The following is a 13,687-nucleotide window of genomic DNA, read 5'->3' as shown; positions in this document are numbered from 1 at the left end:
CTGAACCACAAAGCTCCTCCAGATTTATGTGTGCTTCACCAGATTTCCAGCATCTTGCAGTTTCTTGTACCCTGAGATACATCGTGATTCAGTGGTTTCCATAGATTAAAACACAAAAATCCAGCCTGACACTCCAAGTCTGAGATTGAAGGAATATTGTGCTCTCTTTCAAACACAACTTTAAACCAAGCAGAAACAAAATGATCCATGACAATATTTTTCAGAAGAGCACAGCTGTTCCTAGTGCCCTGCCCAATCAATGCTCAAAAGTATTTAATAACGCTTCAAAAGTATTTAGTTTGCCAATAAGTACTTTGGAATGACCTAATATTTTGAAAGATATATAAATGCACACACTTATTTCTTGAATCCTTGTAAGGCGTTCATTCCTGATGCCAATGAACTCAGTACAGACCATGTGGATGGAGTCTGAGACCTCTTCTGGACTCCATCCCTCAGCTACATTGTGCCCTAATCAACCATAAAGATCAGATGCAAAGTCAGCCACCAACTTTGGGAAAAAGTATTTGGCCAACTTTCTGCTCTGATGAGAGGTCACTGATCTGAAATGTTATTCTCGTTTTCCTTCTCTCTAATACTGCCCGAGTATTTCAAGCATTTCATGAGAGAAAAATATCATAATTTGCATTTGGCTAACTTAACAGTTCGTTTCATTTTCCAAAATGCTGATTTTTTCCCTCTCTTGCGAAAATTGAAATCTCTTTTTTTAAATACAGATCATCTTTAGATTCTCTTCCAAGATTGCACAAAAATTGTTATCACTGACATACGTCAAATTTAATAGGGGCTTATTCTTTGAAAATCTGTAGAATTACTGTAGCAACAGAATCTTAATCTGAAGCATACAGGTAATACATTGCAGGAGTTAATTTAAGTGTAATGCCTTGGTATTGTGATCTATTCACCAAACAATATGTCTTTCATTGCAATAGCAATGAGTTGTGCCTTTGGTAATCTGCTGAACAACCAAAAATGCAGAATTATACTGCTTGTCCCCATTTTATAGTCGGATTCCGTTCCATGACCGGTTTATACACGGAACAGTTTGCAAGTCAGAAATACAGCTGCAAACTCAGTTCACAGGCAGCAGGATATGTCTGCAGCCTGAAGCAGCAGGAATATCCATCCCACAAATTGTGCCAACGCTTGTTCGTATGTATTGGTGCACATCAGCCAGGTGCTTGCAAGATGGAGAACTGTAAATCTCGAATACTAATTCTAACAGATTACATTCTATTGAAAATGCCTGCGTATATGTAGATTGCTAAGTATATAATTATCAAAGCTACAACTATATTCATACATTTGAGCAATGTCTTTCTGCAACTTTATTACCATAGTACCCTGTTTGTACAGCTGCCCCTTATACACAGTATCTCTCACTCCACCACATACAATGTAGTATTGTGAAGATGTCCAAACACTTCTGCATTGTAAAACTGGCAGTTTTACGCAACAAATGGCTAGACAGTTTGCATCAGCCATGCCAGGAAACTTCTCACTTGCAAATGCTCTCACTTCCTCAAATATCAGTGCGTTCCCATGGTCAGATAAGCTCACATCATGAGCCAAAAGACAAGATGAATGCAGATGTGCAAAAGTAAACAGAACATTTGAAGTAACATTAGTGAAAATTAATGCTGTTAATGGCAGAATCCTTGATTAAACTAAGGGTTCTGATGTATGGTATATCTAACACTCCATGGCCACATTATTAGAATCCTCCTGTACCTAATAAAGTGGCCACTGAGTACATGTTCGTGGTCTTCAAATACTATAGCCTATCCATTTTCACCTGCACAGCTGCCACTCACTAGATCTTTTTGCTTTTTTACACCATTCTCTATAAACTCTAGAGACTGTTGTGCGTGAAAACCCCAGGAAATCAGCAGTTTCTGAGATACGCAAACCACCCTGACTGGCATGAACAATCATTCCACTGTCAAAGTCACTTAGATCACATCTTTTCCCCCATTCTGCTGTTTGGTCTGAACAACAAATGAACCCCTTGACCACGTCTACCTACTTGTATGCATGGAGTTGCTGCCACACGGTTGGCTGACTAGATATTTGCATTAATGAGCAGGTGTAAAAAATTGTAGACGGGATGTGCATCTCCTGTAGCTTGTGTTAGCTGAGATAGCAACAAGCCGAGGGTCTGGCAACTGGCAGCTCCACTGACCTTGATCCTGTTAACCTAAAATTATTAACCTGCTCAGTTGAGGAAAAACACCAGAGACACGAAGTTACCTCTGAAACGGTTTTTATTCAGAGAGGAGCTCGCAGCCCCATGCACTTCAGGCGTAAGGTAGCCAACTCCCAGTTTGTTGGTTTACAAAGGTCATACTTATACCCAAAAGCAGGGTAATACATTTGCAAATATGGTTACCAATTCAAATGCATCAATTGATTGGCTAATGCATAGCTAAGCACACAAAATACTCGGAATAAGCATAGACGCAAGCAAAACACTCAAAATAGGTACATAGCTCAAGATACTTTGCCGAACACATTGTCTTGTGGTCGCAAGGTTCCTCCTCTTTGTGGTTGCTGCATGTTGTCTGGAATCTTATTTTAGCTACCTCTTCCCAGTTCTACTACAATTCCCCAAGGACATATCCTCTCCCTGGTCCTATCTACATCTTTTGTTACACTTACCCCTCACCCACCCCTTCTAAACGTACCCCTTACCCTCTTCACATTCTCAGTCCGATCCTGACCTCTGCTCCTGGCTCTCCTGAGGTTGCACATTCTCTCCGAGACTGTGCGGGTTCCCCCAGAGTGCCCTGGTTTCACCTCACAGTGGTCGGTAGGTTATTTTGGCCACTGAAATTTGGCCCCTGTGCATGGTAGCATGTTAGGAGATAATAGGAAAGTAGGGGGAATAAAATGGGATCACCAGGCTGCTTGATGACAGACATGCACTAGATGAGCTGAAGGGCTTATTTGTCCTATGTGACTCCACTAGTGACCAGTTCCTAACAAAGCCTACGGGAACCTTATCTACTGCATCAGTTTTGTCATCTGTTGGAAGCTGAGTCTGGAGCTGATTACAGATATTGCCCAGTTTCTACCAGTGAATAGCACTACCAGATACTGGCACAACAAATTTGGAACTGAAATTAGTTGATCATTGTCACATGTACCTCAAAAACTCAGCTTGCATACTCTTCATACAGATCAGATCATTTCACAGTGTATTGAAATAGAAGGTAAAGCAATATCAATGCAGAATAAAATGTAACAGCTTCAAGAAAAAGTGCAGCACATTTAATCAGCAAGGTGCAAGTTCATAACAGAGTATTTTGTGAGGTCAAGGTTCCAACTATTTTGCCCTGGGAAACTATGTAATGCTCTTATAACAGCAGGATAGAAATTGATCAAGTCTGGTGGTATGGGCTTTTAGGCTTTTGTATCTTCTGCTCAATGGAAGAAGAGAGAAGAAACAATGCCCCTGGTCTTTTTTTTCCAATGGTTTAGTGGTTCAATTTAGTATCAGACTGTATACAGTATACCACCTGAAAACCTTACTCTTTGCACAAAACAGAGAGAAAAAACCCAAAGAATGAATGACAGAAAAATGTTAGAACTCCAAAGACCCACTCCCCCTCCCACATACAAGCAGCAACAAAAGCGCCAACCCACCCCCACTCCCCCTCCCTACCCATTACTCCAACAAAAGCATTAGCGGGGCATTATGCGGTCATAAGCATAGACAGAGTCCATGGATGGGAGGCCAGTTTCTGTGGTGTGCTGAGATGTGTCCACAAGTCTCTGTAGTTACTTTTAGCATGTGCAAAGCATTTGCCATACCAAGCTGTTACATATCCAGGCAGAATGCTTCCTATGGTACATTTACAAAAATTGGCAATGATCGACAGCAGACATGCCAAGTTTCTTTAGCCTCCTGAGAAAATGGACGTTACACTTCAGACAGAAGTTACAAGCAGTTCATTGTGCTTTTAACCAGCATGAGCTTTCTCCACCGCTAACATTAACCTATAGATGTAGCAGATAAATTACTGGACTACTTCTAATCCAATAGGCAGAACTAGCAATCCACAGTTCCACATTCAAATCCCACCAAAAGAGCTGTGGAAATTAAATTGTTATTGATTGATTAACGGACGATCATCTTTATTCCCCATGCTCTGTACATTTGTATGTACCAGGAGATTTTTTGGACCGTAAGCCTGGAAGACATAGGAGCAGGATCAGGCCATTCGACCCAGCAAGTCTACTCTGCCATTCTATCATGGCTGATGGAAAATTTACCGCAAAAACTGGATGTTAATCAGATACTCAAAATATTAAATGCTGCCATCTCCAAGAAAGAAACTGCCCACACAGACACATTTCAAATCATGGTTGCGGACTTCAATCAGGTTTGTCTCTAGAAATCTTTGTCCTATTATCATCAGCATATAAACTGCAGCACCACAGGTTCCAAAAGATTTGACCATCGCTACAGTATGAGTAGGAATGTTTACCATTCCATGCTAGACGGCATTCTGGGAAATGTAATTACTTGGTTGCCCTTCTCCAGCCTGGATACAGGGAGAGGCTAAAGAGCAAGACTGCAAAGGTAAGGACAACAAAGAGGTGGTCATGGGAGGCAAAGGAGCAGCTACAGGATTGCTTCGATTCAGTGGAGTACGACTCATCAAAGGATCTGAATTAATACACCAAGGTTGTCACATACTTCATAAAAAGTTATAGATGAGCGTCCCCACAAAATCATTCAGAGTCTTCCCCAATCAGAAGCTCTGGATGAACCATAAGATCCATAGTCTTCTGAAGGCAGATCAGTGGCATTCAGCTCTGACAACCAAGTAAGATACAAGGGGTCCATGTACGATCTCTGGAAAGCCAACTCACATGCAAAGTGGCAATTCCGAGCCAAACTTGAGCCACTCGGGATGTTCAACAGCTGTGGCAGGGCTTGAATTCTATCAACTCTTAAAAAGTTAAACCAAGCAACAGAGTGACAACCGGGCTTCGCTCCTATGTGAGCTCAATGTCTTCCATATTGACTGTCAAAACAAGGAGGAACCTACACAAACTCCCACAGCCCCCGACGACCATGTGATTTCAGTCTCTGAGACCAAAACCACTGTATCCTTCAGGAGGGGCATCCAGCCCAACGAGGTATGTGGCTGAGTATTAAAGATCTGTGCTGATCAACTGATCAAGTGTTCACCGATATTTTCAACCCCTCACTTTGGCAATCTGAGGGGTCTACTTCCTTCAAGCAGGATTCAGTTATACCAGTGCCTAAGAAGAACATGGTAACCTGCCTCAATAACTATTGTCCAGCAGCTCTTACATCCAATGTGATGAAGTGCTTTGAGAGGTTGGTGATGAAACATATCAAATCTTGCCTGAGAAGAGACTTGGATCCACTCCAATTTGGCTACCATCACAACAGGTCAATAGCAGATGCCATCTTATTAGCTCTTCCCTCAGCCCTGGAACATCTGGACAACAAAGATGCATACATCAAAATGCTCTTTATTGACTACAGCTCAGCATTCAATACTATCATCCCCTCAAAACTAATCAATAAACTTCAAGACCTTGGCATCAATACCTCCTTATGCAGTTGGATCCTTGATTTCCTCACTTGCAGACCCCAGGTTTAGATTGGAAACAGCATCTCCACCATGATCTCCATCAGTAAAGGTGCACTGGAAGGCTGTGTGCTTAGCTTTCTACTTTACTTACTTTATACTTGTGACTGTCAATGCTAAGCACAGCTCCAAAGCCCTATTTCAGTCTGCTGACAATGCCACTGTCATTGGCCAAATCAGCACTTAGGCAGGTGAGAGATTGAAAATCTGGCTGAGTGATGCCACAACAACAACCTCTCAGTCAATATCAGCAAGACCAATGAGATTTTGACCTCAAGAGGAGGAAACTAGAGGTCCATGAACCATTCCTCATTGGTGCATCAGAGGTGGAGAGGGTCAGCAACTTTAAATTCCTCAGTGTTTCAATATTTCAATGGATCTATACTCGGCCCAACCAGTAAGCACCATTAGAAAGAAAGCATCACAGCACCCCTACTTCCTTAGAAGTTTGTAAAGGTTCAGCATGACATTCAAAAATTTGACAAAGTTCTATAGATGCTTGGTGCAGAGTATATTGACTGATTGTATCACGGCCTGGTACCCAAGCACCCTTAAACGGAAAATCCAACAAAAAGACATGTCTCAGCAGTTAAAGCCCTTCCCACCAATGAGCAAATCTACATGGACCACTGTCACAGGAAAGCAGATTCCATCATCAAGGACCAACAGGCTCTTGAATCAGCCTCAATACATCGCTGAATTGGTGCCTCACTCTATGGACTCCCTCTCTTCATTCTTGATATCCATTGTTTATTTATTATTATTATTTTTATTTGCACAGTTTGTTGTCTTTTGCATATCAGTTGTTTGCCCATCCTGTTGGATGCAGTTGTTCAATGATTCTATTACGTTTCTTGCATTTGCTGTGTATGCCCACAAGAAAATGAATCTCAGGGTGGTATATGGTGACATATATGCAGTTTGATAATAAATTTACTTTGGACTTTGATTTATTATCTCTCTCAACCCCCATTCTTCTGGCATCTCCCTGTAACATTTGACACCGTGACTAAACAAGAACCTATCAACTTCCATTTTAAATTTACCCAATCACATGTCCTCCATAGATTCACCACACTATGGCTAAAAATAATTCCTCACCTCTGTGTTAAATGGATGTCCCTCTATTCTGAGGAGGTGCCCTCTAGTCCTAGACTCCCCCACTGCAGGAAACATCCTTGCAACATTCCACTCTATCTAGGCCTTTCAATATTCAATAGATTTCAATAATATCCCATGCCAAATGGTCTTGGTCCGAAATGTCGACTGTACTCTTTTCCATAAATGCTGCCTGGCCCGCATTTTGTGTGTGTTGTTTCAGTAATATCTCCCTTCATTCTTCTGAACTCCAGCAAGTACAGGCCCAGAGCCAAAACTCCTCATATATTAACCCTTTCATTCCCAGAAACATTCTTCTGACTCTCTGTAATGTCAGCACATCTTTTCTCAGATCAGGGACCCAAAACTGCTCACAATACTCCACGTGCTGTCTGGCCAATGCCTTATAAATCCTCAGCGTTACATCCTTGCTTTGATATTCTAGTCCTCTTGAAATCAATGCAAACATTGCATTTGCCTTCCTTACTACTGACTCAATCAGCAATTTAACCTTCAGGGAATCCTGCGCAAGGATTCCCAAGTCCCTTTGTCTTTAATTAATAGTTAAAAAGGTACAGAAAAGACAACCACCACCTGAGTAACAAATTATGTATTTAAATGAAATGAAATACAGAAAAGATTAGAATACTATCAGTACCACTACAGTACAATTAAACTGTCTTAATGGAGTACGCCATGTATGCTGCCACATTCTCTTGATTGACTATAAATGAACAAAAGTTCAACACGTCACCTAATGTAGAATTATCTGCCTTCACACAATGCTATTGATGACTGCATCCTCCAAATCTTCATTTTCATTGTAACATTCAAAATTAGTGTTAAAACCTTCAAATTCTTCATAGATCCCAATCTGTATCAGCAATGACACAAGGATCATTCCCTAAGTGAATCCCTTGTCCATTCATCCTTTCCCACTGATCTTCCTCCTGGCACTTAACCTTTCAAGCAAAACAAGTTCTACACTTGCCCCAATACCTCCTCCCTCACTCTTAAAATAACAATCCATTATGGAATTGAAGAAATAGAAGGTGGAGTGAAGGAAATCAGTAGTGATCATCATCAGATACAGAGGATGAATTTGTAATTTTTTTTTAAGTCTAGTCATTGGTAAAGACCACAAATCTCCTAGATTGCTATAAAAAGCCAGTGTAGATAATCTTACCCACCTCAACTCTTAACTGATTCCAGAATCTATGGACTCGCTTTCAGGGATTCTATGAATCATGTTCTTAGCATTCTTTATTTATTTTATTATTTATCATTATTATTTTGTATTTTCACAGTTGGTCTTCTTTTATACATTGATAGTCATTTTTGGCATGCATTGTTGCTTTTCATTGATTCTATAGTACTACTTTGTTCTACTGTAATGCCTGCAAAAATACATTTCAGGATGCTGTTCAGTCATTTAGTTGAGTCCGACTCTTTGTGACCTCATGGACAATAGAATCAACAGGTTTTCATGGCAAAACACGGGAAGTAGATTGCCAGGCCTTTCCTCCATGCAGATACCTACACCTCCAGCCAGCCCAACATATGAATACCTCGAAAATAAATTTACTTTGAATTTTGAAAAGCCTCCTGGTTCACCAATACCCTTCAGGGAGGAGAACCTGCTGCCCTTACTGTCTGATCGATACACAAACACGAAGAAATGGGGAGGAGAAATTCCAGAGATAAGGATTTAAAACCAAAATGCAAACTTTAAGACTGCAATGCTTGGCTGGAATCTAATGTAGGGCAATTGGCAGAGGTCTATGGGTGGGGACATAGCCTCGGGTGAAAATATTGTTATTCACATATGCTTTGGGGATGACGACACACAGAAATATTCTGGCAAAATTTTTCACATCCTCTTGCAATCCCAGCAGACACTGACGCCACATTGTGATCTCTTCACATGTCTGATTGATAGACTTACCATGGATCAATAATAAAACCTTTCCTGGTCTTTCTGGTCTTCCTGCTCTTGCCATACAAATATTGTATAATTGCCCTGTTGCATATTAGGGAAATGTAATTACTTTTTTACTAATTGCACTCTTTGGCCTTACAGACTAGATGTCATGTGGTTTCATGCCAAACTTTGTACAGCTTTAGAATCCACCTCAGAGCACTCAGATGAAACAGAAACACTGTCGATTTCAGACAGTTTCTCTGTGATATTTATCCTATTATCCAGAACAACAATGCTACCAAACCTGGCATTGAACATAAAGATTTAATCTACATGCCTTTGTCACTGGCTGAAACAATGAGTCTTTGGAATAAAACTTTGATATCTTTGGCCCAAAGCAATCCACAGTGATAAACGCAGACACCACACACTAGTCAGCCACTGGCTTCACCTGTAACTCTCTCGCATCCCTGAACAGACTGGTGCTGCAGTCCTGAGTGAAGTTAACTCCATTACTGAAAGGAAGTTTCTCGCCAAACTTGCAAATGTTGATAATTGTGCATGTACAATAAATACACAGATTCAATATATGAACAGTCATAAATTTATTGAGTCTACAGCTCAGAAACAGGCCATTCGGCCCATCTAGTCCGCGTCAAATTGACCTGCATTGTCCCATCTAATCTTCCATAACTCTCTCATTCATGTACCTATTCAGATTTTCCTTAAACATTGCAATTGAACCTATATCCACTGCTTCTGCTCGCTGCTCATTCAACACCCGCATCATCCTCTGAGTGAAAAAGTTCCCACTCGAGTCCCCCTTAAATATTTCAGCTTTGGGCCCGAATCTATGACTTCTGGTTCTAGTCTCACCCAACCTCAGGGGAAAAACAGTCAGCATGTATTACCCAATCTACAAATGTGTATATCCCTCATAATTTTGGATACCTCTGTAAGATTTTCCCTTAATCTCCTACGTTCCAGGAAACAAAGTCCCACCCTGTTCAACTTTTCCCTGTATCTCAGGTCCTCAAGCCCCAGCATATCATCATAAATTGTCTCTAAACTCCTTCAAGCTTAAGTTGGTCAGAAATACAAAGAAATAGCTTTCAATTATAACATAGGCAGGGACATCCAGTTGCCAAGCCAGTTCCAGCTTTCCATCAGCTCTGCCACATTACAACTACAAGACATCCTACAAGACAACACAACAAATGTATTATTTTGGGAATGCAATCACTGTTACCATACAGGAAAGATGGCTGCTAAGCTATGTGCACCATGTTCCCAAAGAGATTCTGCAGATACTGGAAATCCCAGTTACACAAACAAAATGCTAGAGAAACTCAGCAGGTCACACATTTATGGAAAGGAATAAAGAGTTGTTGTTTCGGGCTGAGACCTTTCATCAATTCCTGGCCCAAAATGGCAATTCTTTATTCCTTTCCATTGATGCTGTTTTGAGTTCCTCCAGTATGTTGTTGTGTTACGAAGGTGACAAGTAAATATTCTCTTAGTGATATTGGTCAAAGGAGAAATATTGGCCAGAAAATGATCAAAATCAGCAAGGGAAGGATACATTGACTGAAATATCCTCCAAAAACACTCAGAACCACACAGGCTTGACCTGATCCAAAGTTATGTTTAGTTAACCTCAATAACAACTTTCTAAAGGCATTGAGAGGAATCAAAAGAATAAAAAACAACTTGTAAAAGTTTACTGAGAAGTCTCACCTTGTTTTCAAGAGTGAATTTGGTAAATAATATACAAAAATCTGAGCTGTAACTAAATGGCAATTAATGTTGATTAATCAGCTACTGCAAAGTCAGGATTCTAGATTATTTATTGTCATTTGTCAGTACACAAGTGTAAAGCAGAACAAAATAATTGTTACTCCAGATACAATGCAGCATTAAAAAACAATAAAATTAAAAACCACAATAAATATAAATACATAACATTAGTTTACACACACAAAGAGATTTATGTGTGTAAAGTGGTGCTAGATCCAGGAGTATCTGTACATAAGGTGACTCTGACAGTAAATGGTAATGTAATGGTAGTGGGCAATATGGTGGGGTGAGTTAATGGGTAGAGGTGTTGATCAGCCAGATGGTCTAGCAAAAGTAACTGTTTTTGAGTCTGGTGGTCCTGGCCTGGATGCTGCATGGCTTCTTCTATGTTAAGAGTGGGACAAACAGTCCATGAGCAGGGTGGGTAAGAGCTATAATGATATTGCTCAAATATCAAACTCAAATTTATTGTCATTCAACCATACACATGTATACTGCCAAATGAAACAATATACCGCCAGTCCAAAGTACACAATACAGTACATATAACGTATTATATTTTCTGAAGCCCAATACGCAACTTTTAGGAACAGCTTCTTACTCGCCGCCATCTTTATATTAGTTTTTTTCCATATATACAATATGTCATTTGTTGGAGGGTAGCTGATACCAGAGATGTATTGGGCAGGTTTAATTGCCTGTGTGCAGCTGTGCTGTCTGCCACAGTGCAGTTTCCATACCACACAATGATGCAGTTAGGATGCTCTCAACTAACTGCACGTTTATAGAAAGTCAGGAATTTTGTTGGGCATAGTCCAGCTCCCTTCATCTTCGTTAGGAAGTAGAGTTGTTGTTGAGATTTTGCAACTGTGCAGGATGTGCTCTGGGACCATGATGCTAACTCCTAGGAGTCTGAAACTTTCTTTTGTGCGTAGGCAAGTGGGAGAATCTGAGAAAAGCTGATGAGAATTGGGGAGGAATAAAAACGGAGTTAATGTACAATTAGTGCAAATAGGCCAATGTTAGTGACGTATGCACAAGTGCAGTCAAAACCTTACCAGCACCAGCATCACGAAGGGGCTGATGGTCAGTGTAGAGTGCGGGGCCAAAGGGCCACTTTATGTGTGGTGTTTCTATGACTACGACTGGTAATTTTTGTTGCACGAGATTTTGAAAACCTATGGGACTAAGGGTGGAAGGCAGGCATGTGGGGTAAGGTTCAGAATCAGGTTTATTACTGACATAGATCGTGAAATTTGTTATTTTGCAGCAGCAGTACAATGCAAAGACATAAAAATTAGTATCAGTTCCATAAATCGATATACGGGCCCACTGCTGCCTGGAAGGAGTTTGTACGTTCCCCCCATGACTATGTGGGTTTCCTCCGGGTGGTCCGGTTTCCTCCCACAGTCCAAAGATGCACCAGTTTCTAGGTAAATTGATCATTACAAATTACCCCATGAGTAGGCTCGGATTATATTGGAGGATTGCTGGGCAGTATGGCCAGAGGGCAGTAAGGGCCTATTCCACACTATATCTCAATATATAAATAACTAAAATTAATAACAGTTTAATGTTCATGGACAGTTAAGAAATCCGATGGCTCAGAGAAAGCTGCTTCCTATGATTCTAATATGTAAATGCAAAGCAAGTTTGATGGGCCAAAACAGTTTATTATTGCAGATCAGAATCAGATTTATTACCACTGACATGTCATTATTTTTTTTTTGTTCTGCAGCAGTAATACAGGGCAAGACATAAAATTTACTCTAAGATACAAATAAATAAATACTGTTCTGAAGGCAGAATGGAAGAGGCTGTTCCTGAAAGGTTGAGTGCGGGACTTCAGGCTCCTGTACCTCCTCCCCAATGTTAGAAATAAGAAGAGGGTGTGTCCCAGATGTTGAGGGTCTGTAGTAATAATTGTCACATCTACAGAGATACAGTAAAGAACTTTGTTCAGACTGAACATTCCCAAGTGGGACACTGAGGTAGCAAGAAGAGAAGGCAGAAAATGGTGTCACAGTTACAGTGAAAACACAGTGCAGGGAGACAAGTGAAGTGCAAGGGCCATAACGAGGGAGATGGAGAGATACGGAGTTCGTCTTTTAGTCGAAGTAACGGGGAAGCATTGGGCATTATTACAATCAACCTGATTATACAGACCAAGTGCTGCAAACTGAGGATTAGGCCCAACCACTTGCCGCCCCTCCAACACTCTAGGGTAAAATGAGTTCATGGCATACAGAAGCTATTTAGGATTTCGAGAACTAATTCCGAGCCGCAACTAAAAGAAAATTAATTAAGCGCGTGGACCGCAGTGACCGATGACACTCACTCACTCAGAGTTCATTCCTTTAAGACGCAGCTGTACATATTGTCGTGTGAAGAGATTTTATTTTAGCTCAAATGCTAAATTTCTACTGCTTGTATGAACTGGACTTTGCCTTTGTGTCCAGCCATTTCCGCCTCACAAACTCTTCCCACTTCAGTCGTTCATTGAGACAAAGAAGAAAGCTTACTCACCCGTCAGTTAACGCCGGGTCAAAGAGGAATCTGATCGCGTTTCTATCTAAAAGTCTTCCAGCTCCAGGCACCCGCTGCTCTGTGCGCTCAGGGCGGGGGGCGGCCACTGTAAGGGACATGCAAGAAAAAAACAGGGATTAAAACTTGGTGCAAACAACGTGGATCGTTGAATAACCTCTCAGATCCCCTTTCCTGCCGGTGATGTCAGCACACCGGACGAAAATTTCTCTCAGCCACTTCATTGGTTACAGTGAAACCGTTTGAGGGAGTTCCCTGAGGGATTTTTGCCAAGATCACACTCCCTCTATCCTGCTAACATTTCCAGCGTGGAGACTAACTCCACCTCCACCACTATCCCACCTACAACTTACAGAATCAAACACCCTACTGTGTGGGAATCACTTCCATCCTAGTAGCTTGACAGTTTTAAGTTACCACGTCCAACTCAACCCCCAAGTTTTTTTTTTGGTGTTGTAACGGTGTATCTGCTTCGATCTTTTTAATCTGTGAGTTTAAGCAAGCACAAGGACAACACATCACTTGTTTGGCGGGTTAATTAAACTAGCTCTTGAGCTCTGCTTCTGAAAGAACCAGACTCTGTCTTTAAATGCAGTTGTTTTTCCCAACATGACCCCAAGATTTCACCAATCGCTGCTTTCCTCCAAGTTATCAGAACTGCCTCCATACACCTGTA

At 41.0% G+C, this 13,687-nt stretch overlaps 1 protein-coding gene across 5 annotated transcripts in view; it reads right to left on the bottom strand.

Moving 5' to 3' along the window:
- cd276 (CD276 molecule) overlaps positions 1 to 13,212 on the bottom strand; it is a 423,418-nt gene extending 410,206 nt beyond the window's left edge. For 3 of the 5 annotated variants that reach the window (XM_059946178.1, XM_059946182.1, XM_059946183.1), the window contains exon 1: positions 12,994 to 13,212. The gene's annotated coding sequence lies outside the window, so the exon portion shown is untranslated. Of the gene's footprint in view, positions 1 to 12,805; positions 12,907 to 12,993 lie in introns of those variants that run through there. The other 2 variants (XM_059946180.1, XM_059946181.1) reach the window with 2 other exon arrangements.
- Positions 13,213 to 13,687: the final 475 nt, after the last annotated feature.

This window comes from Hypanus sabinus, chromosome 21 (genome assembly GCF_030144855.1).
Source record: "Hypanus sabinus isolate sHypSab1 chromosome 21, sHypSab1.hap1, whole genome shotgun sequence".
In the NCBI taxonomy this organism is placed as follows: domain Eukaryota; kingdom Metazoa; phylum Chordata; class Chondrichthyes; order Myliobatiformes; family Dasyatidae; genus Hypanus; species Hypanus sabinus.
Note: the sequence above shows the minus strand (reverse complement) of the source record. Positions and strands in the feature narration are given on the sequence as shown.